Here is a 27097-nt window from a genome sequence, read left to right on the forward strand (position 1 = left end):
TAAAACATTCTTCTTCCCAACTGGCTGCTCTGGTAAGCTTCAGCTCTCTATTTTCGTGACCAAGAATTTGGCAACAATTTCTCACTGAAGGAGAAAATGTATTCCTAATGAAGCTTTAAAGCTGTGATTTTAATTCTGATTTCAGCTATGTTTATCTTCAACACTGTATTTAAAAGAAAAAGAAAGGAAGTTATCCCCTCTCAGCTATGTTTAGGTAAAGCCAATACATGCAGAAGGAACATGATAAAAATGGAGATAAATATTGCAAATAATTTCAGGTAGGAGAATGAAGTTGGATGAACTCCTGAGTACCCTCCCAGCTCTCTGCCAGTTCAAAGAGGGGGGGAAAAATAGCTGCAAATTGAAAGAACAGAGCACACACAGAATCTGGCTTTAACTGCTTTCGACCTCTGTAAATGTATATATGCTTCTGTTTTCCTAGGCCAGTGAAGGTGGTCTTGGAAAGCTCTGCATTGGAGTTGGGCTGTACAAGCAGTTTGGAAACATAGGCCAAATCTGTAATTGCAGTACTGTGTATTGGAATTAAAATCCATAGCTGATACTGAAGTCCACTTCCTATATAGATTTTATTTCAGAAGAAAGATGTTTTATCAGAATGACATAAAAGTATGTCCTAGTACCAGTTAGAAAGAATGTTGGTTCCAGGCTAAGTCAAGTCAAAATAAAATGTCATATTCCTTCCTTTTTTTTTTTTTAATGTGTATTCAACAATAGGCCTTAGCATCAAATATTTTAGACCACACTCTGAAAACTGAGTATGTAGACATGCACTTATCAATGTCAGGACAGGGACATTGTCTTGAACATTCAATGGAAAAATGGTATGAACCAAATTCAATTTTACATGGATTAATATAGATTTAAACATTTGCCATCTTCTTGCTTTCAGAGTTACCCATTCACTTCAGAGAGTATGATCAAAAAGTTCTCTCATCCTGAACAAAAGTACTATTCATCTCGTACAATACTAAGGGCCTTGGCAGGTGTAAATTAGCTTTGCTCCATTGAATTCAGTGAAACCGTGTCAGTTTTCCATGGTTAGCAATGTGGCCATTTTAACTTACAGAATAGGTTAGGTTCAAAGAGGTCTTCAATCACAAAGTTTAATGAAGAGCTAATCTTTCATCTGATTGCTGCCCTAACTCCAACCTTGGCTGTCCTTCCCCTGAGCTCTATAGGCAGCATCAGTCTCATGATACAAGCAATCGTCTTTTATGGCTTTATATAGCTGTTAAAATCAGGTAGTTAACAACTAAAGAGATATTATTTTTTTCTTCATTTATAGAGTGTTTATAATTTAAGTAGAGTTGCTGTTTGTTGAAGGTTGCTTAATAGACTTTCCCTGGGAGTTGCTATAGTTACACATTGCAATAATTGAACCTTAAAGGTGACATCTCATTTATGTTGAAAGATAATGCATGCAAAGGGTGTGAGTATAGAAGCCCTTTTACTAAATCATTTAAGGTATGTTTAAGAAGGGCCATTAAAAGTGGCAGAATTCCTGGGTTGGTTTTTTTTTTTTCAAGTTCTATTTAAGAAAAACATGCAAGATAAAGGCCTGTTCAATCTTTTTTTGTCTCAGCTATCCAAGTAAAAAGGATCACAAATATTCCTCGACTCCAATACAGAATTTTAAATTTATATTTAAGCTGTGAACGCAATCCAAATTTGACTTCCCAAGAGTGAAGTCTGCTTTCTCTGAAAGTGCTGTTACTCCTAAAGGCTGCACTTCCATGCAGAAATTTGTAGTCATTCACTTGGACACAAGATCATGAAAGAAACAGCTTTGTTGCACACAGTGATGTTCAGAAATAGTTTGACTTTAGCATAGCTGGTATCAGTGACAAGGCTGGAGCACCAGTTGTGTCTCAGTAGGGATAGAGCTGAATTGAAAATGTATATATTTTCCAGGTTTGACTTCTAAGGGTTGCACTGTGTATTATCATCAATATCAAAACTAGGTAGCTGGATAGTGACAAATTGCACTGTCAGTTATTTTTCCCCACCTGAATTGTCGTCATCTACACATCTAGGCAAGTTTCTTTCATACTAAGAAATTCCTGTGCGAACCATCAACTGATCTATTTCCATATTCTCCAGTATTTAGCAGTACCCAACAATACTAAATTATATTTAAGGAACCTGTGTCCTTTAACTTTATACTATTTGCCAGGGACTATGGTTCTTCTCTTGCTGCACTATGCCTGCAGTGTAGCAGTGTCCCTGTAGCAGTAGTCTTAACACCTACTGGTGACAGTGATACTGTGGTACGCTTAATGCTTTGTGTTGCATGTTCGGTTTTGCATGTGATGTCTTCAGATTTGTACGGTGAATTGAATTAGTTATATCCACAAATCAGTTCTTGTAATCTATCTGGCTTTAGTTGAAGTTCTGGTTAAAAACATTCCTGCAAACTTAACAGAGATGACAAAAGAAGAAAAAAATCATATAATGCAAAGAAGCCTGACTTTGTAGGCAACATACACTACTAGAATTTTGGCAGAAGAATGTTGCCTAGAATAAAAGGTTAGGATGGTAAGTATTTCAGTGTATAATTCAGGGCTTGGGGATATAATAAACAGAAAAGTAAGTGGAGCTTTTTTACCAACGTTGCAATTGCTTGAGCCGTTGCTGAGACCGAAATTGCAAGTTTGGTTTCATTTAGCTGTAGTTTGGAAGTGACATTATGGATCTGATGGTGTACTAAAGGACATGACTGTATAGTACACATCATTTAGAAGCACTGTCAGAGCAGTGGGCTTTTCTATCCTTGAAACCTATGAAACTAAAGATAGAAGTTCTGAGGTATGCCAGGTCACAGCTGGAAGGAACAGCAGAGCTGAGATACATTAGATGCTGTTAAAGTTGTGAGAAACATGAAGTACGAGGCATCAATTTATGTTTTTCCGGACCTCTTTCTGCATTCAAAATTCAGTCTCCCACATTAAAAAAAAAAATCATGAAGCTACAACTTGTAGAAATGGGAAATATACAGCTCTTCTAAGAAGAAAATCACAAAGTGTTTTACTGTACTGTTTCATAGATTAAGGGTATGTGTGGATTCTGTGAAGAAGGTAGAAGAAGTAGAAGGAACAAAAGTACATCTTCTGACAGAAGAATAATGGAAAAATAATATTCTTACGTTAAATCTTTATCATTCTGTAAAGTTATTCTATACTCTGAGTCCTATACCTGAACAGATTTTTAAATGAATACAGGAAGATATGAGACTTTTAATAAGGCTGATGCTAAGGTGAAATGATGCACACTGATTTTCAACTTCATTGAGGACTGTTAAAACTCCTCCTTAGTAATGTGGCAAAATCATCTTTTTTTTTTTTACAGCATAACAAAAAGATGGTAATCTATTTTGCTTTGGAATTGGCTTTCATGGATGCTGCCAGAATACAGAGAATATCCTCCTCTTCAGGAGAAGTCTGCAAATAATTTTCTGATTTTTCTGAGTTATGTTTTTTTTGTTACAATTTGAAAACAAATCTAATCGAACATTAGGAGCTCACTGCAAGGGTCTGGCATTTAAAATTTGGCCAATTAAGTTTATGACTTATGTGGAATTGTCTGATTTTATAGAATTTAGGTTCTTGCAGTATTCTGTCCAAAAGATCAGCTTTGGAAATGTTAATCATTGCAGGAAGGTATAGTGATATACAATAAAGGACAAGGAACATGCCTTTAGCATTTAAATCTACCACTGATTCTGTTCAGTGGTCAGTGGAAATTACTTGGGTTTGTTTATTCTTAATCCTCAAAAATCTGAGTTAGTTTGTTTTGTTCAGGGTCTTTTAACAAGTATTGGCAAGTAAGATGCCAGATCTATCAGGATCTATAACCAGGGATACAGGCATGTTCTTCGGTTGAAACAGAACCCAGAACATAATGGTGATCCTTTGCATGGACAGAAAGAGAAGCATAAAACCAACACTAACTTTCTGTGGTAGTGGAGCTCTAATAGGGAATATGCGGTACCCTTGGTGCAAAAGGATAGTCATCTTTTTCCCTAGCATGACTAATGGCTCCCACTGCCTTTTTAGAAAGGCTTTTAAGAGTCCAGTTGACATTGTAAATTGGACCCCTGATAAACATCCCAAAATGGGATGAGAGAGTGGTAATGCAATGGAATAGACTGCCCAGGGAGGTGGTGGACTCACCCTCCCTGGAAGTATTCAAGGAGCCTGAGGACATGGCATTGTGGGACGTGGCTTGATGGGCACGGTGGTGTGTGGTGTGTGTGGTGGTTTGTGGTTTGTGTTTTTTTGTTTGTTTGTTTGTTGTTTTTTTTGTAATGGCTGGACTTGATGATCTTACAGGTCTTTTCCAACCTTAGTGATTCTGTGATTCTGTGAACTGGTATGTCTGGCAATTCCTTTAATCTGAAGGTGTCTATCAATATGCTTTAATTTTGAAACACAGGGCATATTAAGTTTCAGTGTGGTTCAATATTTTTTATTTCTGTTGTCCATTTCTGATCATTTTGGCTTCTGCTAAGTCAGATAAATTTACCAATCGAGGCTGCTCAGTAAGAAATAAGTTGTCAGATGTATCTAGGTGCCTGTTTTCTATTTAGGGTTTGGTTAGCATTGATTTTTCAATGAGATTTGGGCAACAAAATCGGAGTTAATTCCTCCCAGGGATCTGGTACAGTGCATAGCAGAGTACTTTGGCACTAGCAAGATTCTACAGGCATCGGGGCTGTGTCAGTGAAGTCAGTGAGACATACAGTAATTGAAATGCAATTATAAATCAATGAAGAATGCTCGTTATGTTGAAGACCCAGATATGGGACTGCAGGCTGATTACACAGCAACACTTCCTGGCTGGCTGCTCTGACTACACCACAGGTCTTCTGTATAGAGACCAAGAGAAATTTAACCAGATGTTTTGAAATGTACATGAGGAGGAAAAAATGAGGTGTTTCTTATGTGTGTGTGGTTTGGTTTTGTGTCTTTTTTAATGTACCTTTGTTTTAACATATGCACAAAAGCAGGTTGATTAGGGCACTGGAAACCTCATGTAGCTCAAGAAGGAGAAATGCAAATTTCTACACCTTGGGTGAAATAACCCCATGCAGCTGTACAGGCTGGGACTGACTAGCGAGTTAGCAGCCCCGCCAAAAAGTCCTTCAGGTCAAACTGACTGAACAGTGCACTTATATCATGAAGAAGACAAACTGCATACTGAGCTACATTACTGTGTCTAACAGATCAAAAAAGTTATTTTTGTTCACTGTTACTGAGGCTGTATATGCAATACTTCCTGTGTCTTTTAATCTCCCAGTTCAAAAAGCTGGTGAGAAACTGGAGACGATCCAGTGGTGGAATATCAAGATAATCGGAACCAAGAAAACATGAACGACTGTAAGAGGTTGAGAATGTTGGGCTTATTTAAGCTGATGCAAGTTTATTTAAGGGTAGTTGACAGCTACTTGAGGGGGAGTTACAAAGGTCACAGAGACAAACCCATCTTAGCAGTGGTAAGAGATGTGATGGAACGATGGCCATGAGTTGCAGCTTGGAATTAAACATTAGAAAAACTTATTTACTAGTCAGGATTGGGGGGCAGATACGTATGTATAGCATTGGGTCAGTTTACCTAGAGATGTCATGGCATCTCCTTGTTGGAGATTTTCAGGACTTCAATAGGAAAAGCCATGGCTGATCTAACCTAGTGTTGTGGATAGTTTCTCTTCAAGTAGAAATCAAACTAGGCGACCTCCAGAGATCCTTTTCAGACAAGTCTTTTATGACTCTGTGAGTGGCTTGAAGTTCTTTCCCCAGCTGCAGAACTACATTTAAAAAACAAAAAATACCATGCTGGGGAAGTTGTCAGGAAGGTAAAAATGGGTGAGGAAAGAGTAGCCCCTCCCTATGTCTGCCCCTCAGTTAAGTAGTAGTACCCAGAGGAGTGCGTTCTTTTAACCAGACAAGAAACAATGTGTATATAACTGACTGGCTTTACTGTATGTATTTTGAACTGACTGCTGATTGGCTGTCAAGGGGTTTGCAGGCTGCTGTGGCAAAACACACATGGACTGAGTTCTGCCTGCTCTTCCCTCTGAGATGGCAGTCAGTTCATGTACAGGTGCCACATGACTTAGGACAACTTATATCATGGAGAATTTTACCCTCTTTCAAGATTTTTTTTTTTTTTTTTTTTAAACTGTCTGAGGGCTGTAAAATACGTGTGAAAGACAGGGAGTGCATGCTTGGTTGTTGCTTATTCCAACAATTTTCTTGCTGTGGAACAGGTGGCTTTATGTTACAGTAATTTTGCCTTTGAATGTTGAACTTCCTGTTCTGAGAGAGAAAAGGATGAGTGCAAATTTCCACTTCCCTTTTTAATTAAACTCTATTACATTTTTGTTGAGGAAAAAAAAAATCAAAATCCGGTAGGCTTTTTTGCTATGTGTCTCATTAATCTAGGGCAGGCATTACTTTGTTTTAACAGTTAAGGGAAACACAGAAAATGTTTACTATTTATATACAGTCAGTTGCAATAAAATGAAAATACAAGTTTTTCTGATGTTTACAATCTAACTTTTCTCTGAAGGCTGAAGCTAAATGTGTGATCAAAGGCTCTCTGTCAGCAATTCTGCGACTGATATTTCTAATTGCACAATTAGTTTAAAATGCTTTTAGCTTTTATTAGGTTATGTGTTTAGTGTTTTGTCACCATAAAGACAAAGCCCAGCGAGAATCAGATGACCAGCGATGTCTGGAGGAACGCTTGTAGCCTACTCCTAAGGCGTTAAAGGGAGAGCAATTAACCCCAATCCCCAGTGTGACCCACCAAGAGGGCTCCATCAAAGAAACTCCTTTCCCAGAACACCTTGCAGACTGCAGGGAGTTACTGCCTACAGGGGTATAGGAGTCAGTATGGGATGTAAAGGGATTTGGGGATTGTGTAACACTTACTATGGGATATTTGAAGGGGATGGAGGGAATGTGTGAAACTAAGTGTGGGATTCTTAGGGGGAGGAACAAAGGCAGACAAAGGGAAAGCTCAAGATGGATCGAGGAGGAACAAGCACGGGAAAATAGAAGGAAAAGATATAGGAGCCAGTTGACTGTGAGCAGATGGCTGGTCAGCACATTTGTCCAACTATGCCCTGTGATTGATGACTGTAGTGTGTCCTGTCTTCTTATTAAACTCTATTCTTAATTGTTTTCCTGGGTGGTGTATTCTGGATGTGTGCGATACTAGTGAGATAATGAAGAGACCACAGATGCGAGAGTTAGCTGCTGCAGGGACCATAAATCCAAGCCAGCTTCCAGAGAGACCAGGGGATCTGAAAGTCAGCTACAGGCAAGACCATAGATCCGGACAGCCTACTGGAGATAATTGTTGGTGGAGGTGGGTGTGTATGTATGTGTGTGTGCAATGAGAAGAGACCTGAGTATCACCAATTGCAGTGGGGCTGCAAACCCCAGGTGCTTGTATGTGCAGGTGTCAGCAGCTGGGGAGACTAGAGGCATCTGGGGCAAGCTACTGGATAGACTTGAGTGTCTAAGGCCAGCTACCGGAGTGATGCATACTATCTGTTTTTTTTTGTGTATATATTTCACTAGCTGACTTCAGTACTGAACAGATGGAGAGGAGGAAGAGGACTGGCCCATCTGTGCTGTTAACAGTTGTGGGAGTGCTACATTTTTTTTTCTGTGGGTTCTAATAAGGTAATATTTTCTGCCTGTAATATCTGTGTGCCCAGCCATGTATGTATGTGTGTGTATGCACATATGTATAGTATGTGACGTGCATGTTTGCATGTATTTGCTCTCAGCCTCTCTGCTGGCCAAACCTGGGGACATGTAGCTGCAACGTCATTGCATCTATCAGTCTACTGTTCGGGGTTTTTTTACAAGATACAGGACGGCATAGTAAAAATAACAAACCCATACTTTCCCAAGTTTGAAATAAGTTAAAGTGAAAACAAAACCCCTCAATATTGTGAATGTTTAAAAATTAAATACTAGTCAAAGACAACTGGCAGAGTTTGAGACTCCTGGAAGTTTTAAAGGGGAAAAAAAAAAAAAGTCAGCAGAACAAGAGGAAAAAGAGAAGTCAAAATCAAATATTCATCTATTTCCCCCAGATATATAGACTATTTAAGAACATCAGAAGAATGGGGTGGGGGGAGAACTTAAATATTTTTACATACCACATGAAAGGGAAATCTTAGACATTCTAAAATATTGCTGTAACGTTATTTTGACTACATATTAACCAGCTGTACTAGGAATAAACAGAGGACCAGATTATGTCTTCCAGAGTCTGTGGACAGATGAAAGTTTGCCATCAGAGATGGGAGTGGAGAGTATAGCTTATGTTCTCAGAAAACATGGGTAGTGCTTGATACCTGGTGGAAAGTTTATCATGTCGTTTCAGCCAACTAGCTGTATCTGTAAAAAGCCAGCGAGGAGTCAGTGAAGTTGCCTGTCAGACACCACTGGGCAATGAGGACCACAGATGGAGAATGAATCAAAACGTATTAGACTTCCCCAAATGTGTGCCTAATGGATACACTTTTATTTGTATAAAAGACTCCAAAAGCTCACATCACAGTTCTTCCTATGCTTCTCCTAGTTCAGATTTAATGACAAGCTTTTTATTATCTGACAGTGATACTGGGAAGTGATTCTCTTTGCTGGTGCAGACTTTAGCAAATTCATCCTTTCTGTGTGAATCAATTTCAGACTGACACTTTTGCTTGAGAGTAGTTTACTTTGAGTGTTTGCTGTTGGAAGTTCATAGATTGTTTGCACCTCCACCATCAACAGCCATGTTAACCAAGCAGTTTTGTTCCTATCTGTTAACAAAAAGCTAAGAAAAAAGGCAAACACTTCATTGGCTTTGACTTCCTTGACTCCTGGAGTCCCTTCCTTTCTCTGTCCAGCTCACTTCATGGTCTTGGTCCCCTAGTTTTTCACCTTTTGGTATAAAATGGAGAGCCTTGGCTACAGGGCTAATTCTATTTGTTGGGGGTTTTTTTCATGGACTCAAGCTACAACTACAGGTTCAACTCCATGACCTGTCTTTCCAGAATGCATTAATTGTTTGTCAAAGTCATGCTTAAAATATAGTCAAGGACAATTTCAGAAATATCAGTTATTGCGTCCTTCAGGGAATTTAGCCCTATGATATACTGGTGAGCAAATTCCACTAGTAACTTGGGAATTTGATCTCTTATAATGAGGCAATTCCACTACTAGCCTCTCTGATAGCATAATGAGGCAATTCCAATACTAGCCTCTCTGATAACATAAGCACTCTCAGATCATATTCCAGTCTGATTCTAAGATTCTGTAGCAGATTTCCACCATTGCATTAGCACGTTCTACTTAATCATCCTTTTCCAAATGATATTGTCATATCTGGATTCTGTTATATCTATTATGCCTAGTTTCTTTGTAGTCTTATATGTCATTAAGACATAATGTTGACTCACTGTCTCTACCTTTTTACTGGCTTCCCAGGGCAGAACAGATCTTTCAGAATCTCCATTCTGTCACAATTATTTCTCAGAATGATTTGTCATGAAAAGTTACCATGAAATTCATAAGAAAAATTTTGGCCTGTACACTTGACTCACAAAATTCTAACATAATGCTTCCAGTTACGTGACTTAGATTTTACAATGTCTGCTATTTTACTGTCAACCAGTGCTATAATAAAAAGCACAAGTGTTTGAAAACTGAATAGTTTGCATACGTGACATTAAAATTGATATTGTTTACTGAAAGTATTTTTTTTAAAAAAATATTATCTAAGTTTCAAGTTTAATACAAATGCACTTGGATTCTCCAGTTATGCAATTCATGAGAAGTATTAACAGTATTGTACTGGTAGCTAATTTAGCTGAAGGCAACTGTGTAAGTGTTTAGCTCAAATATTGGACAGGAATATGATTTTGCTAATTGAGGAATTGTTTCTTGTCCCGTTGAAGTTAATAGGAGGCTTACATTGAATTTCCTTGGATCATGAGCAAACCTAAAATGTTGTTATACTTCTTAGAAAAGTCCTGATTCATGTTTTGGCACCATGTAATGCTTTTTCTCTGCTTGTGCTGTTTGTTTGCCAAAGGCAATAGCTGTGCATCTACAACATTATTTCAATCAAAGCAGCAAACTCACTTTTGCTGGTTATGCACACCTCTTCTAGAAGGAATTGCCCTGCATCTCTCTAATATCTGAGTGCCTACACAATCAAGTAAACAGAGCTTATAGGACAGTCTGTCATGCAATGTATGAAGTCATCTGTTATAGATTTAGAATTTGCTCTAAGTGTTTCATTATATTGTTAGTCTTGTTCATTATTCTTTAATTAGAAATTTCTTAAATGTCTGTAAGATTATGCTTTCCTGATGCAGCCATGCCACATGTATGACATATATTTCACTTTATTCTTCTCATGGAGAAACAGAAAATTCTAATAAATTTTCATACTATGAGATTTTAAATTATGAGTCTCATTTCTTAGTAGGACTTGCTGGAAAGAGTGGTTTTGCAAAAGATTTTGTGGTTAAAATGAAAAATAAATGCTGGAGGGTAATGAGGAGTAAGGTATTTTCAAATTTCTGTGAAGGAAAAATGAGGTATTCTACTGATTCAGGGCAATGATGTACACTTAGACATTATTCATCTTTCAGTGCTAGTAGGCAGTGGTGTGTTATGCAGTTCCCTTTTGCCTCTGGAGCAGAATGTCATGGAGAAATCAAGAAACCTTTCTACCAATTTGATTATTGAATTTCATGTTACTGCAGTGTGCAAGTTTTGTCACAATGGCATTTGTAGCAATAAACAAGTTCAAATTATTTTGGCCAGTTCTTCTAGTGAGTGAAAATAATCATGTGGTTTGAAAAGCCAGTTCCTCCATCAAACTCAAAACCAGTGCTTTTAAATGAATTGCTGTGATTTAAGCTTGTATTGTGGGTTACATTTTGAAAAGTGTAGAACTGCATGCTTTCAAAAGGGGCTGCGGGTGCACAGATGCTTATCTTTCACTGAAGGATAATAGGATTTATAACTGCGAGTCATGCTGGTGCCTTATAAAAAGCTTTAATCACCACTAGAAATACTTGTGTTATCTAACTTAGCCTTGCTGAGACGATGACATAGAAACCACAGTTTCAGGGTGAAGAGCAGCAACAGGGTATAACCTGATTAAATCTGTTATGGTGTCTGGTGACTTGTATATTCCTTCACCCAGAAATACAGTGGTAAATCTCTCTGGAGTCAGGGGGCAGTCAGGTTTTTTTGCAGCAACTTGCCTCAGTCTGAGCTTGCCTACACCAAGAAGGATAGGGTCAGAAGTGTACCTGCTTGTTCTGATTTGCAGTGTGGACAAAATGATGCTGAAGGCAGAGTGGAAGGTATTGCTAGCATCTTCTCAGCTGGAAAGCAAGCTCCAGTTCACATGTACTCGTGCTACACTGCCACTCTGGCCCTCAGAAGGGCTTGTTAGTGGCACAGCTCTAGGTGAGACTGCAGCTCGCTGTGCGCAGTGCTGGAGCGACTGGGTTTTAACCCATGAATGCTAGCAGCACTGCCAGCTGAGGCCAGGGCCTGACTGGAAATGCCCATCTTCCTTTCTACTGCTGGGAGACACCAGCCTCTCTGCGCTATTCTCCACCACTGAGACTGTCTCCCCGTGTGAACCAGGGCAAGGAGGAACCTTGTGCTGGGAGACAGTCCTCCCATTTGAAATCAGTGCCAGCAATGTCATACTGCTCTATTCCAGCAGTATTGAGCAGCTCAGCTGCTCTGTGGGAGCTACAAGCACAGTAGTGTGCTCCATCTCTTTCACCTAGCACATACCAGTACTCGCCACCTTTGCCTTACAGCTGAGACTTATGCGTACTTGAGCAAGTGCTCCTTCACCAAGCTAAAGCTAAGTTGTCTGTAAGGTAGTGTTTGCTACTTGGTACTGCTACATTTAGTCTGAGCAGGACAGGGCCATTTATACAGGCTCTGATACGTAGGCTCAATCTGTTGAAGGTATCTTTTTCCAGCCGCTTGGGAACTTATGAACAAGAAGGTATCCTGTATGGGGTAAAAGACTGCCGAATTTAGCCTGGGGGATGGAAAGCTATTTCAGTGTCTCAGAACAAGCTTTCAGTCTGTGAAATGGAATTATAGCAATTGTGGATGCTAAAATGTTTGGCAATACTGTAGTGCAGGAAAAGAATGCCACTTAATGTGATGTACTCAACAGGGGAAGCAGAAAGAGTAATGGGAAAAGAATTTGAATTTACATGACATAGTCCATCCTATTTTGGCACATGGTAACGAGGAAATGCAGTACTAAAGAATTGTGTGGATCTACCAAGAATAGATACTGCTTCAACTGAGCAGTTTAATTGCAAATAGATGCTATGCAGGGGTATACAGTGCATGGAATCATGCTAAGAGTGGATTACTGTCCCATTATCTTTTTGGTTTCGTTTGCTGCTGTTGATTTAAGAGAGTCTGGTAAAACCCTCTGGAAGGATGTGGGAAGTTGCTCTTTCTCTTTGGGAGCTACTGAACTTGCTTAGGGTGGAAAAGGCTTAAGAGATTAGAAGGTAAGGCTAGAGGAGAATTTCAGCTTGCAGTTGGAAGCCTGTGCCCCATGCATATTGAGAAACTGCTGCAGGCTGGGAACCAACAGCTGGCAACATTGGAGATGGTAGGAGCTATCCCAAGTGGCTGCAACTCAGAAAAAAAGATCCCTGAGTTGGCTGGAAGAAAGGCCTCCCCTCCAAGGCTGCAGTGTGGAGTGCTTGTCAACCCTCTTTTGTTTTCCCACACTGCTTAGACTTTCCTCTATGTAAAAGTTTAGAATTTTTTATTTAAAGAAGCTTTTGGGCTTTTGTGTTTGAGGGACCTTTCAGTCTTTTGGGAGAGGTCCAGTCACAGTCATCAGTAAACATGCCACAGCCTAGAAGCCAAGTCATCAGTAAGATTGCTTGTGCTAACTGTGTACATGGTGTGGGCAAACTTCATGGTTTCTAAAGCTTTGTCATGAAGCACAAGTCTGTTGGAGGCAATGAACCTGAAGTTCAGGCTCTTTGCCTCAGTTATAGACTAGCACGCGATGCCTGGAACTAGAATTTAAGTGAAGACAGTGATGAGGCAGGAGAGTTGTAGGCAGGGGAAGAGGCTTTATCTGTCCGATTTACACCTATTTCCTGCTGCTCTGTTATAGCTCTGCTGCTGTACATGATCCCAGTGGAGCTGAAACATGAAAGCCATTGAAGTGGTGAATATGAAGGATTAAAACACTCTTACATGTCTCATTAAACTGGCATCGTAAACAGATACATAGACAGGAATATTGGAGAGGAATGGCCTCCATCGGTGATGGAGGGAAGACATAGCAGGAGAGCTTTCTGGAAAGTCTGCTTTGTAAACACTTCTTGGTCCCTCAGCCTCTTAAAAATTATTACGGCAGTACCAGAGCTAAAACAATGAGTCCTTTTTTTCCCAAAATTATAACCTTCCCTTGGCTTGAGACCCTTAAGGCAATTGTTTTTTGTCAGGGCTTGACAATTTGTAGTGACATTCATTGCAGATGTTCATCTACCCATCTACAGTTTACCAGAATCACTGACAGCAGTGAGCCTTACAACTACTGCAGGTGCCCATTTATCCTCATTGCTGAAAGCTATCATTTACTATTCAGCGCAAAAGAAGCAATGTGTCCAGATGAGAATAGTAGAGTTCTAGCCATTCTGCGAAAAATTTATGGTTATCAGCAATCTTGTCTTTAACTGGGAGAGATTTGTGGTGCTACAGTTCCCAGTATTACTAATGAACAAGTCTGAGTATTTGTAGAAGTGTTGATTCATGCCCAGAAAGCTGGATTATGGCAGTATATAATGAAAAATGGGAAATATATTTCACAGATATCTTGACAGCATTTTCTTTTCTCCCCATTAGAAAAAGAGAGGGCTATTTCTTTAGCTGAGATGTCTTCCTTCTTTTGTGTTAGTCCCTCCCTCCTTGTCTCGCTGCCCTTCCCTCCTCCCTCTCATCTGCTTCTCCGGCTCTTCTATCCTCTCTTCCCTCCTTCCTCCCTCTTGAGTACCAACGCCCCATGCTTTTCCCTTAAAATTTATATGATATACTAGGTATCATTTGTGTCTAGTTTAAATTTAGCTTCTGGGGTCTAGTATGTAATGCAATAATAAACCCACATATTGGCTATTTTGCCAGTTTTTACTAATACTGAATCTATACTAAATTATTGCATTTTGAGCTTTGATTTTTTTTCCTCATACTGCTATTGTACTTGTTTTCTATGAAAGATATGTTATCATTTTCAAATGCACTTTGTAGTGTAGATTTGATTTCTTATGGTTCATATTACAGGATTAATTAATTGTTGGTTAGTGTTACGTACTTTGAATACGAGGTTTCTCAAAGAAATTTCCCTAGGTTGTTCTATTCAATCATCTAGTTTATAGTAAGCAAATTAGTTTCCATCAAAAGGATAGATAAGTTGTATAAACATTTGTTCCACCTCCTCTGTCTTGCTTAGTACATGGTGGGATTGCATGTGCTTTCATTTATTCAGGAATTATCCATTTACTTGTGACCTTCCTGCATATTTGTCAGACATTTTAGATTCTGGGTCCCATCACCAACAGTGAAGTCCTGCACCTCCACGTCTTTTATGTGAGCCTTATTTTCTAATTCTTTTCCAAGTGTTGCCAAAAATCCTGTATTGTCTTAAGCCTTGTACGTTAATGTGCTAACAAAGGAAGTTTAACTTGATGTTTATTATAAAACTTAGGGTGTTTAAACAGTAGCTGTACTTGTGGTGGGGAGCTGTTCAGCAAACACATCCAGAATGTGAATTCAGTTATTTTCCTTTCTAACTCATGTAAATCCACATATTATAAATGTATACTGTGTTTTTCGCCTCCTTAAATTGACATATAGCAGTGGTTTTCTTCTTACTTACCTTTACATGTAAGGTTTCATTAAGATAATATTAGCTGACAGTTGGATATTTGTGGTTGCTCAAAAAAAGTTCATTCTGTACATCTGAAATGTGACAGGCTTCAGTAAAAAACTTTCAAATCCTATGCTTGCCCTTTAGAAAGAGTTGCATCCCTAAGATCTAAGGCACAAATCATCAAAGTTAATTAGGCCTCTAACTGCCCTCATTTTCTAATGGAGTTAAGGGCTTAAATTACTTTCAAATCCACTCCTAACTATGACAAATTTCAGTCCAAAATGTGTAAGGCTCTCTATAGCTAAGAAATTTGGTTACAGGGAGTATTAGCAACATTTGGCTGAGAACAGCCATGTTATGCTAAGTAGCTTTCAAACCCTGAAGCAAAGAAAATTAAGTTAGGTGCAGAGTTTGTTACAGGATGGAGAGAAATGAAAATAAGGAGAGGATGTATATCAGGGAAAATTTGTAATGCTAGGAGTGAATATAATGTGAATATAATGAAAGCCCTTTGATTTGGATCTTAAGTGCTGTATAATAGTTAGAAAAGCTATGGGGAACTGTCCTATGTCTACAAACAAATTGACCAGACTAGCTAATAAGCTTGTTCCATATCCAGTTTCTCTGATTAGATAACAGTCCTGTAGATCAAAGAAATAAATTTGAACTTCATGTTATGCAAAATTAGACTAGTCACTAAACGAAATTAAAAAAATAATATCTGGTTTTAGGGTGGTCATTAGTCTAATGCACTTATTTTTATTGTGGAGTACAGACCTTGATTTCCCATGTAATACCCTGGGATGCCCTTTAGCTGATTTGCAAGCCTGAGAGTAATTGTATTTTAGGTAATACATTAGAATGGAAAGAAAGATCTCTCTTCTCTGGCAGGTTTACATTTTTGCAATTTAGAAGATAGTTTTTATCCTTTACCTAAGTAAGCACACTCCACTCCCAACAGCACAGTACCAAGATAAACTGATTCACAGCTATTGCCAGCTTACAGCCGCAGGACAATTGCTGGTGATAGGTTAATTTCTAATGTCACTACCCTGAGAGGCTAAGGGGCACTCATGCATTGTATATCTTGTTACTACATCTTGATGTGCAGTTTCCATGCATCTGGCATGGTATTGTTTAATTTTTTTATTCCAAACAGCTACTAGTTTCCTTCACCTTATTGAAACCCCAGATACTGTGATTTTGATTTAAGCGTAGCTTAGCAATGTTGTGAGCACAAGTTGGTGTAATGTAACTTGTTTATTGTGATTCCTGTATTGACTCTTTTCCAACTACATCTCAAGCGTGTATGCATCAGGAGTAAAGTAAATTCTTCTCACAAGTTGCTGTCTTCTGTGAGCTTCTAAAGTGTGCAAGCAAATCAGCAGCCATCTTTAGTTTATTGAAAATAAAACTTAGAATCTGTGTAATCAATCTTCAGGTAGTGGAAAGTACCTGTGGTGGTGATATCTCGTAACTTCAACAGGAAGCACAAATCTTTTGCTGAGTGTATTGGAAATAACAATTGGGGGAGATTTGGAATGATTGTAGCTGTAAAAGCAGTCTTACAAAGAGTACTCAGATGCTCCTTTTTAACAATATATGCCTGGTGCTAGGTATCTGTTTTATGCAGCTACATGAGGATTTTATATTTAAGATACTGTTTTTTTCAAGTAATATTGAATTTTGCAGTCATTTCTTACAGGTGACACCAATTTTTTTAGATGTTCATATCTGAAACTCCCAAGAAATTATTTATGTAGTGGCAATGCACAGAAATCTAGTATCTCCAGAAATGCTTCAGTCCAAGTGGAGATATCAACGTGTAAATTAAGGAAGAGCAAGGAAGTGCAGGGAGAAGCCTGCATCATTTTGGCAAGCAATAGGGTTCCAAGTAGAATTTAGCCTCTTGATGCTCAGGCATCTCGATCCTCATCAAGATGCCTGAGCATCAAGAGACTTTATTAGCTAAGGCAATGCTGACCCTGGGGTGCAGGTGGAGGGCTTCTCATCTGATTTTAATTTTTCATATTCACAGAAACTCTGCTTCATCACTCAGAAACTTTGAAAGAAAAGTGGGAAAAGCAGTTTTCAGATTGAAAGATTTGCAATGCTAAACTAAAATTTTGAGGGAATTTAGAAGGTTAAACTTTCATAAAAACAATTCTCCTTGCTTTCTGCTTCTTGTATTTATTACACTTCCTGTGGCACTTGCCCTTAATATTACATGTAGTTCTTCCTGAACTTGAAACTTGAAGCTAAAATACTCCTTAAAGTAAGCATTAAGCATGCCTGTTTTTAGGGTGTATATCTTCATGTTCCAGTTTATTCTCAGCCTTTAAAGAAATACATTTTTATGCAAATTGAAGAAAACCACTCAAGGAAAAAGTTCAAGTGTATCTAATGTGTTTAAATATTGATTTATTTTCTACCGCAATTTTTAAAATGTGCCTTTCCAGAACTTCGAGGTGCATGCACAAATCAATTTAAAAGCAGACATAGAATCTTGTGTGAAAGCATGGAAAGGGAATCTTCAGAAGAGCTGTCAGTCTGAGGAAGACTTATTCTCACTAGCTAGCTGAGAAAGGTATGGTACAATATAAACTAAATACCTCCATTTGTGTTTTCCTTTCATAAAATTGCAATTTAAAATGGAAGGTCTTAATTACATTTGGCAGGTAGTAGAACTGTATAGAAATCCACTGCTAAAGCTTGGTAGCCTTTTCAATAATGTATTTTCATTCATCCAGTATAATGCAGTATAATTAAATGGCTTTTTAGACCAACAAAATATTTTGCTTAAAGGAATATTTTATATTGAGGATAATTCAGTGAGGATAGTATGTCAGGAGAAGATGTAAGCTTAATTCATTATCTCAATTCAGAGTGGAAGAATAGCTGTACGACTGCAGCTGTTAGGGTAATGTGGGGCTAGTCCAAATGTCCTTGTATACAGAGGCCTTTTAGGATTCAGAAGATAACTGGCATTTAGGGTGGAAACTTAATCTTTGCTCTGGAAATACTGACTTCATCCAGAAGCAAATGTTGAGAAAGCTAGGCAATGGTTACGGTGCCACTGTGCTGCATGGATTTTACTTCCAAACTGTGGCTTTTATTGTTCTAGATCAGATATTCTGTTAAAATACATAAGATTATTTTGTCAAAGTTAAGGTTATGGAAATTTCAGTGCTATTACCCATTAAGAAAAGGTGTAAAAGTATTTAATTAAACCAGTGCTTTATTACCACAATTTTAACACAATTTGTTTGATATGCTTTATTACCTCTTGATGTTAGATGATATTCTGAAATAGCTTAAAGCTCACAGTTTAGCTGGTGGTGAATATCAGGAGAATATCCACGAATGTACTTTTTCTGTGACACATATTTATACAGCCCAGAGTCACTGTGCTGATGATTGGCATATACACGTCAATTATGTCAAGCACAATGATTTCCGTATCACTGAATAACATCCCTGTAGATCTCCCATTATGTACCCCAAAAGCGACAATCAGTGCACTTTATGTGAGGTTACAGGTTTCCCACGGCATAATATGCAGCTTTGGGAAATACATCTTGATTAGCCTGTCTCTAGGATTAGGTTCACTTTTTAATCCTCCAAGGCTGTGTCTACACTGGTAATCAGAGTCAACGAGCATTTCCAGGCACTGGAATGTGATTGTCTATTCCATTAAACTATTCCCATGTTCCCTAAATGTAAATTAGCTAATCCCAAATAGTTTCTTGGCACAGCTCAGGGTTTACATCACTCCAAAGGCGATTCCCAGTGCTCCGCTAGCCTGCAGCAATCCCTGTGGAGGAGACTAAAATAATTTACTATCATAGATCCAAGCTATTCCATGCTACTTGTACTTAGGGAAGGTTCCTGGGCAAACTTAATTAACTAGTGTAGCATGGACATAGGTCTGACAGTCTTCCTTATGCAAGAAATTGAAAGTGAAGGAAGTCCTCATTCTGTGCAAACTTTATCTTTTCTAGAAAGCATAGGATCTAAATGTGAGCCTTTTATACCTTTTCCATTACTTAAATTGAACTAAACCTCTTGTATATTCCTACTGTTAAAATATAAAAATGATCCTTTTAAACAAATTGCCTGCAGAGTGCAACAACAATAGCAACAGAGAATAAATGGACCCCAAACATAATCAAATCCAAACTCTACCACCTCTATCATGTAATGAAGTATAACTGGTGAAATCAGTTTGATGTTAAACCATGCTAACTGAATGGCATGAAATAATACTATTTGGATCAGAAGAAAATGAAAAACAATAGATTCCTTGTGCTTTTTACTCACAGAAAGTATAAGGGTTAGAAGAAAATCAAAGCTTCCTTCAGAACATCCTAAGCTGTGGGAAGTGCAATTCTTACAAAATCATTCTGACTAGAAAACTCCTGTCCAGCTCTTCCTGTGACGTGTATGTACCAAATACTTGTCCAATTTAAATTCATAGTTCAAAATCTCTCCCCCTTCAGAGCCTTTCTATAGATAAGAGATTTTCAAAATATCAATAAAATTTATTCATGCTGCATTATCTGTAGTTATTACTGTGGGATTAAGGTTTGGGGTTTTTTGGTAGGCTTTCCTAGGATAAAAGTAAAGAGCAGATGATTTAAAGCCAAGATTACCATTAATATATGTGAGTGTTCGTATGTGTATTTATATGCAAATTCTGCGTGTTAAATTATGTGTGTGTTTATATTAATTTAGAAGAATGTATTTTAAACATCTAGATATTTTTTTCCCTTCCAGGCCGGAAATGTAGCTATTACCATGCAGTGATCTGAACAGACACCTAATCGCAGATCTTCTAAAAAGATACATAATTCTTTAAAGATGAATTTTGTTAGGTTCAGGAATAAAGAAATGCTTTATATCTACATACATGTATAAATAATTGGATGCCAGTAGATGGTGCTCACTGTGTAGTATAGTCCCTGGGGTTACCAAGACCAATAAAATTTGTTGTTGTGCAATGACACTGACGTCTGTGCAACTCTTTACAGCTACTCTGAACAGATGGCACGAATGTTCTGTCTAATTTAGTGTGTAGTACTAGCTTGAATACAGATTCATATACCACATAAAGATTTTTGAGGGAGTCTTTTTGCTGGCAAGAGAAAGAGATTGCTACCACTCTTGTGGGTGACAGCTTGAAGTAAACATGGTGGCATAATAAGTAAAGGCATATTGGGAGGGATTCAAAGGAGAAAATATATGAAGGGACACTCTTGAAATAGCAGATAACTAAGGTCAAGAAGAAGAAAATAAAAGATACCTACAGTGGGTTGAGGGGAGAAAAGAAAGTGATAGGCAATGGGTTGCAAGATGGAAAGAAATACTGCTGGAGATGGGAAAATAACATTTTGAATAAATTAAATAAATTTGCATATGGAGAAGAGACATGAAGAACAGAAGATATTTAAGAAAATAGAAAGAAAAAGAAGTTAGTGCTAAGAGAGAATAATAGGTGCAGGGAAAATAGTTAATATGGGAAAAGGCAATATGCAATTAAATGACTATGTGTGTTACAAGGAAATAAATATTGATCTTTCGTTCTCGCATGTGCCAATACCACGTTGGTGTAAGATTTGAACAAGAAGAGTGAGGCTTGAATGCCTAGCAGTTCTTGAATTCAACACACTGACTTGTGTTCCCACTTAAAAGTTTGAGAATATTAAATTTCTTTGGTTATTCTGATTGGAATATCTCAGGGTAGGTCTATCTAGGGCATTGCTTTGTGCCTGTCTCCTAGCAGGCTGTTGTATTTAGAGGCATATTTTAAGCGGTGCTGTTGTCTCTGTGTGGTAATTTGCTATGCTGTTGCCTTTAGCTGTGTTGTCAGGCCCAGTGACACTGCCTGGTGTCGAACAGAAATGGTCTGGTGACTGCACTGTGCCACCAGACACGTTCTTGGACTAATACTGCCTGCCCGGTGGTAACATTAATAGGCCTAGTACATGGCAGATGGAGACCGCTCCCAGTTCATTCAGCAGGTCTCACTGTATGCTTACTTTTTCTATGGCACAGGTGTAGTCAGAAGGGTAGTGACGGGCCCAGAGGACTTCTGTGCAGAAAGTTCCTACTGAGAAGGGGGAAGTAGAGAGAGAAATGAGTAAAGGCCTTCTTGCTCTCTTTCAGCAGTTCACCAATAGATGGTGGCAGAGATCCTTCCCTAGACCATCCACAGACAACCTATGGTTCTGCTTCCCAGTCCTGTGGGGCTGAGGTCATGATATAAAGGCAGCAAAGTATCTTTCAATCATGGCATTGTGGAACAAGTGATGAAAGAGAGGGAGATGGGATCCTGGAGAGCAACATTACAAGATTTTTAGAATGTCAAAGCTATTTGTTAGAGCTGTGTACACTGCAGTAACTTCATGGAGAGGTAAACCTAACAGAATTTCTGTTTAAGACATCAGTTTTGTACCTAGAATCCTAAAACTTTCACTGTTTAGAAGAATAATGGTTAGAAGTTAAAGAAAAAAAGATAAATGATAATTTCAAAACTCTTAAATTTAATGCAGTTTTGTTTTAACAGCTGTTTCCATCTATGTCCTGCTTTATATGAAATGAAATTAAGCACCTATAAAAAGAAACTAAAAGAAATGTAACTACCTATGAAGCAAATCAAACTGTAAAACATCATTAATATTGCTTGTTAGAAATTCATTTATTAGAATATCTTTAAACCTACTACTTTATCTACCAACCCATTATTTATCTTTGGTTTTTGTATATATCTTAAAAATTGTTAGCATCTAAATTTAGTGAACACAACTGATTACATATAAAATCATAATGCAAAACAATCTGATATATAGTTCAGACTGTTTAAGGTACATAATGGTGTTTAGCTTTAGCATCCCCAGGGACCTTAGTGGTAGACACAGTGTAATCCTGCTCTGAACATGAAAAGAATATTCCAAAGATATAATCTATGATTTCTCGTCTTTGAGCAGTTTCTACATCTTACTAATAAGTCTCTTATTACATTATTAATTACATTTAATATATTGCAATTTTTTTTACATTCTGTTATTTATTTTAACTGACTTACTGGTTTTGCAGAATTTTGTGCATTTAGAGGTTTCACACAATTATTTCATAAAAAGATAAGTTAGCATGCACTTACCACACCAGTTAAAATAATCATAGAATCATAGAATTGTTTAGGTTGGAAAAGACCTGTAAAATCATCAAGTCCAGACATTAACCTAAGACTACTAAGTCCACCACTAAACCATATCTCTAAGCGCCTCATCCGCACGTCTTTTAAAAACCTGCAGGGATGGGGGTTCCCTGGGCAGCCCGTTCTAATGCCTGACAACCCTTTCAGTGAAGAAATTTTTCCAAATTTCCAATCTAGAACTCCCCTGGAGCAACTTGAGGCCGTTTCCTCTTGTCCTATCACTTGTCACTTGGGAGAAGAGACCAACACCCACCTCTCTGCAACCCCCCTTCAGGTAGTTGTAGAGAGCAATAAGGTCTCCCCTCAGCCTCCTCTTCTCCAGACTAAACAACCCCAGTTCCCTCAGCTGCTCCTCAAAAGACTTGTGTTCCAGACCCCTCACCAGCTTTGTCGCCCTTCTCTGGACACGCTCCAGCACCTCAGTGTCCTTCTTGTAGTGAGGGGCCCAAAACTGAACACAGGATTCGAGGTGCAGCCTCACCAGCGCCGAGTGCAAAGGTACAATCACTTCCCTGCTCCTGCTGGCCACACTATTTCTGATACAGGCCAGGATGCCGTTGGCCTTCTTGGCCACCTGGGCACACTGCTGGCTCATATTCAGCCGGCTGTCAACCAGCACCCCCAGGTCCTTTTCCACTGGGCAGCTTTCCCACCGTATCTGCCGTGTTGGCCTTCCCCCTGATTCTGACCCACAGACACTCAACCCTATTATCACCATTGTTAACCTCTAGACAGTTAAAATACTCCTTGACATACAGGGCTACCCCATGGCCTCTCATTCCTTGCCTGTCCCTTCTGAAGAGTTTGTAGACATCCAGTGCAGTACTCCAGTTGTGCAAGTCATCCCACCATGTTTCCATGATGGACACTATATCATAGTTTTCCTGTTGGACAATGGCTTCCAGCTCCTCCTGTTTGTTGCCCATGCTGCGTGCATCGGTATAGATGCACTTTAGTTGGGGTATTGATCCTGCCACCTTTTAGGGGCGTTTATGGTGTTTATTTGCTTAAAACAGTGCTGCAGCTGTCTGGCAGCCTGTTGTAGGCCGAGTTATTGTTTTGAAGACCTGTAACTAGCAGCCTGGTCACCCTTTAACTTAATCTAGGCTGGTGTTATGAAACAGAGTTGGACACCATCCTGCACTCTGCAGAGACGTTTAGGTGGGTGCGTGGTGTGAAGTGCCAGTATCTGGGCTGGAGAGAGTCTGACTCCTACTTTATCTCTGATGCAGTCCATCTTTCACCAGTGTTCCTTTCATTAAGGATGTAAGTACTCCTTTTGAAATCAATGGGACTATTCACACACTTAGTCAGGCATGTACTTCAGGTAGATTGCTGAACTGGGACCATTCTGCACCATCTAAATGACTATACACTCTTCAGGACAATGGAAAATCAGTGTCTCAGATATTTTTAAAATGACTCAGAAAATGATTATATTTTCCTTCAACTGTCTTCTAGTGAAAATGAATGGTTTGAGTAAAATATGGAGAATCACTACTCACAGCAGTGGAAAAACAAATATGAAAAAGTTTTCTTGTATCGTTTTGATGATGTTACACTTGATTTGTGATGCTGTACCAATAAAGTTAAGGAAGTGAATTGTTATTCTAGCATTGCTTGTTTGGAGTACAATAGAGAGACTGATTTTCTGTTTATAAAGTGTTTGAAAGAAAAATAAGTGGTGATTATTCATGTTTCATTCTTTAAAAAGTCAAATATAACACAGGAGAAAATTGTGCCCCCTCTGTAAATCTATACACATGCTGATTTTCAGTACCACTTTTCTTTCCTAAAGAATGTACATCTCAGTCTGTACAGAGCTCTGCTCTGATTTCTTGCAATGGGGACTGTGTATTAACTCTTAACAGATAAAATTTGATGTAGTAAAAACTCATGGTGTTTTCACAACATAAATGTTTTGTTAGTAGAATAAATAGCAGATCAAACATAAACATAGCTTAAATCAGAGTTCACGACTATGTTAACTTAAACCAATCAAATAATTGTTATCAATGGTCCTTGACCACCCTTTACCAAATGTAGCCCAGTGCAGTATGTAACTGGAACCTGCGGAAAATAGCATAATAGGAAATATCTGAAATTAAGGACAAGCGTGGTCTCTCTGTATCTATTGGGCTCAAGGTATGGTCTCTATTGTCTTGGGGTAGCAGACTTTACTTACTAGTTATGTAGGCCTGGATTTTTATGACTCTGCATTCATTTTCCTGTTTCATTCCAGCCTCTGTAGTTTTCTCATCCAGCAAATCAACATGCATAATTGCAGAAAGGTCAGGTTTTGTTTTTATTTTTCTTCAGCAAACATTATCTTTCTATTTGTATGATTTTGCTTGGTAGCGAATGCTTTCCATTATAGTAGACAAATTTTTATTTATAAAATCCTCTCGACTTGTTGAACTGCTCCCACCTCTCTCCTTAATTTTCCAAATACAATTAGAGGTCTGGATGAAACGAATCACCTACCTTGGCAAAAATTCAGCCAACTTAATTGCCAAATTCAAAGACTGACTCAGTGGGGAAAAAAGGGTATATTGGCACACTTGATTTAAAAACAATTCCAAATGTGGCCATGTGTGGTATTATTTCCAGCTGAAACTCTGGAGGGTGATTAATTAAAATGTATTGTTGTAAATCTATTGTGATACGCTCCAATACTAAGTGTGCCAGGCCCCACCGTGATTTAGCATATGTATTCTAGAAGAGAGTAAATTATTAGTGGTCTCCTTGCATGGCCTTCTACAGGGAGGAGAAAATGTGATAGAAGCAGTAAATGTCTATCTGCTATTTTTTCTTTTCTTAGCAGTGGCCAAGCAGTAGCAGAAGAGGAAGGAGCAAAGACTGCTAACCAATATGTCTGGATTGAGTCAAGAGGGACTGAAACTTCTGTGAAGTGGGATCTATAGCACTTCCATTAACTGATAAGAAAGGAAGGAGGGCAGGTCAGAAAACATCCTCCTTTTTTCCTGTGTATGTCTTTCTGCTCTCAGTATGCCACCTAAGAAGGTTGTTCTGGCTGTGCCTGAATTTTCTGCAATACCTTTCAGAGCAAGAGTCCAGTGTTCAGGTTTGGGAGAAGAGTGGGGTGCACCAGCTGTGGTGCCCTGGGAAAAGTAGGTGCCTGCTGGTGGAGGTGTAGGGTCATGGGCTCTGCCAGTAGCAGAGGTGGCTGAGACAAAACAGGGAGAGCTCAGCAGCTTTTGCTGTTATGGAGGGTCTGTGTTTGGGGATGTGGGGATGGGGAAAAAGGAATAGGTGAGAGAAGATTTGAAGGGAAAGGAAATGGTAGCTTTGGAATAGTTAGGAGAGGCAGAGAAGAAGGAAAACTGAAACTCAAGGAAAACTGAAACTCAGAGACTCTTGGTAAACAGAGGTGGGGGTGAGGGGAAGCTTTGGGAGGAATGAAGAGATTCTCTGCAGTGGATGGGAGACACAGGGAACAGCTCTCTAGTCAGACAAAGGGACAAAAGGAGCAAGTTATTTGAGCATTCAGGTAGAGGGGCTTGGAATGTCACCTGGCTTGTCCTGTGGCAATATGAGGCTGTTGGTAGTATCTCTTTCACTCCACCTTATCCTCTGCAAGAAATATGAAAGTGGTAAGTGAAGAAAAGAAAACGTCTTTCAAAAACACAATAGGTTTCCTAAGGTAACACAGTTACCTCCACATCTACTGCTATGGTGCAGTCTAGCCCCCTACACATTATTCTCACCCCTTTCTAGAAAGCAGACTGTTTCATTTTGTTTTCCTTTAAATGTGTACTTTTGTGTTTCAGTAATCAAGAAGTCATTTTTCAGTTAATATGCAACTGTCTGTCTTCAGGCCACACACCCTGATCTGGGCACAAAAAGTTGACAGCACCCCTAATCCTTGAAACACCACTCACTGAAAGTTTCCCACTGAATTCAGCTTAATGTTTCTCAGGATGTATACGCACAAGCCAGTAATTTTTAAAGGTGCATGTCCAACCTGGAAAGCCAAGCCACAAGTAGTAAGCATAAGAGTGTTTACAGGATGGATTTAAAAAAAAGAAAAAAAGACCTTGCTGTCAGAACGCTTATACAGAACAGGTTCAAAATAGACCTTCAGTTTTCAGTAGGTTTTACTAGATTTTTCTTTAATAAATGTGAACTAAAATGTTTTAAATATCTTCTCATCTTTTTACTTTTTCTTACAGCTGCTTCATTCATACTTCTTCTATGCATAAACATACGATGAAAAAATAAACATATGATTTGGTAATTGCCAGAGGGTGTCTTCATTCTGATAGCTTCCTTAGAGGCTACATTCATCTTCCACCATTTTTATATTCACAAGCTAAAAGATGATTGTAAGAGCTGTTTCGACTGTGAAGAGAATGATCTCCCATCTGTGGCAGTATACAAGTGTCTTCTTATAGAAGGGTTGTTTGGGGTTCTTTCCGGATAGATAGATACCAAGATGTGTAGGTTTATCGATGAAACATCCAAAACTGAGGAGAGATTGTAGCATAATTGCACATCTTCCACATTCTACGTAAGAGATATGTTTCAATAGTACTCCACCTGCTCTTGGGTATGTTTAGTTGCCTATGAAGATTTCATCTGCAGTTTCTTTGTGAAGGGTATGCGTATAGAATATGACATTAAGTTCCAACATTTCTGAGCTTCATTTAGCTCTGTTACTCATTAGGAAAGCAAGATGCTAGTGTCTGCTCATCTTTACAGAGTTTAGATATGAGACAAGCTAATCAAAATAGACCAGAAGGAGAAAAAAATCAGTAGAGTATTTAACACTTATCTGAATTCACTGTTAATTCCACTTATCTTTTGAATAATTATGAACTGTGTAGACAAAGTGATGGATAATATTGAAGAGAAACAGAACAAAACTATCCCATATACTTTCTT

This window comes from Gavia stellata, chromosome 3 (assembly GCF_030936135.1).
Source record: "Gavia stellata isolate bGavSte3 chromosome 3, bGavSte3.hap2, whole genome shotgun sequence".
Lineage (NCBI taxonomy): Eukaryota > Metazoa > Chordata > Aves > Gaviiformes > Gaviidae > Gavia > Gavia stellata.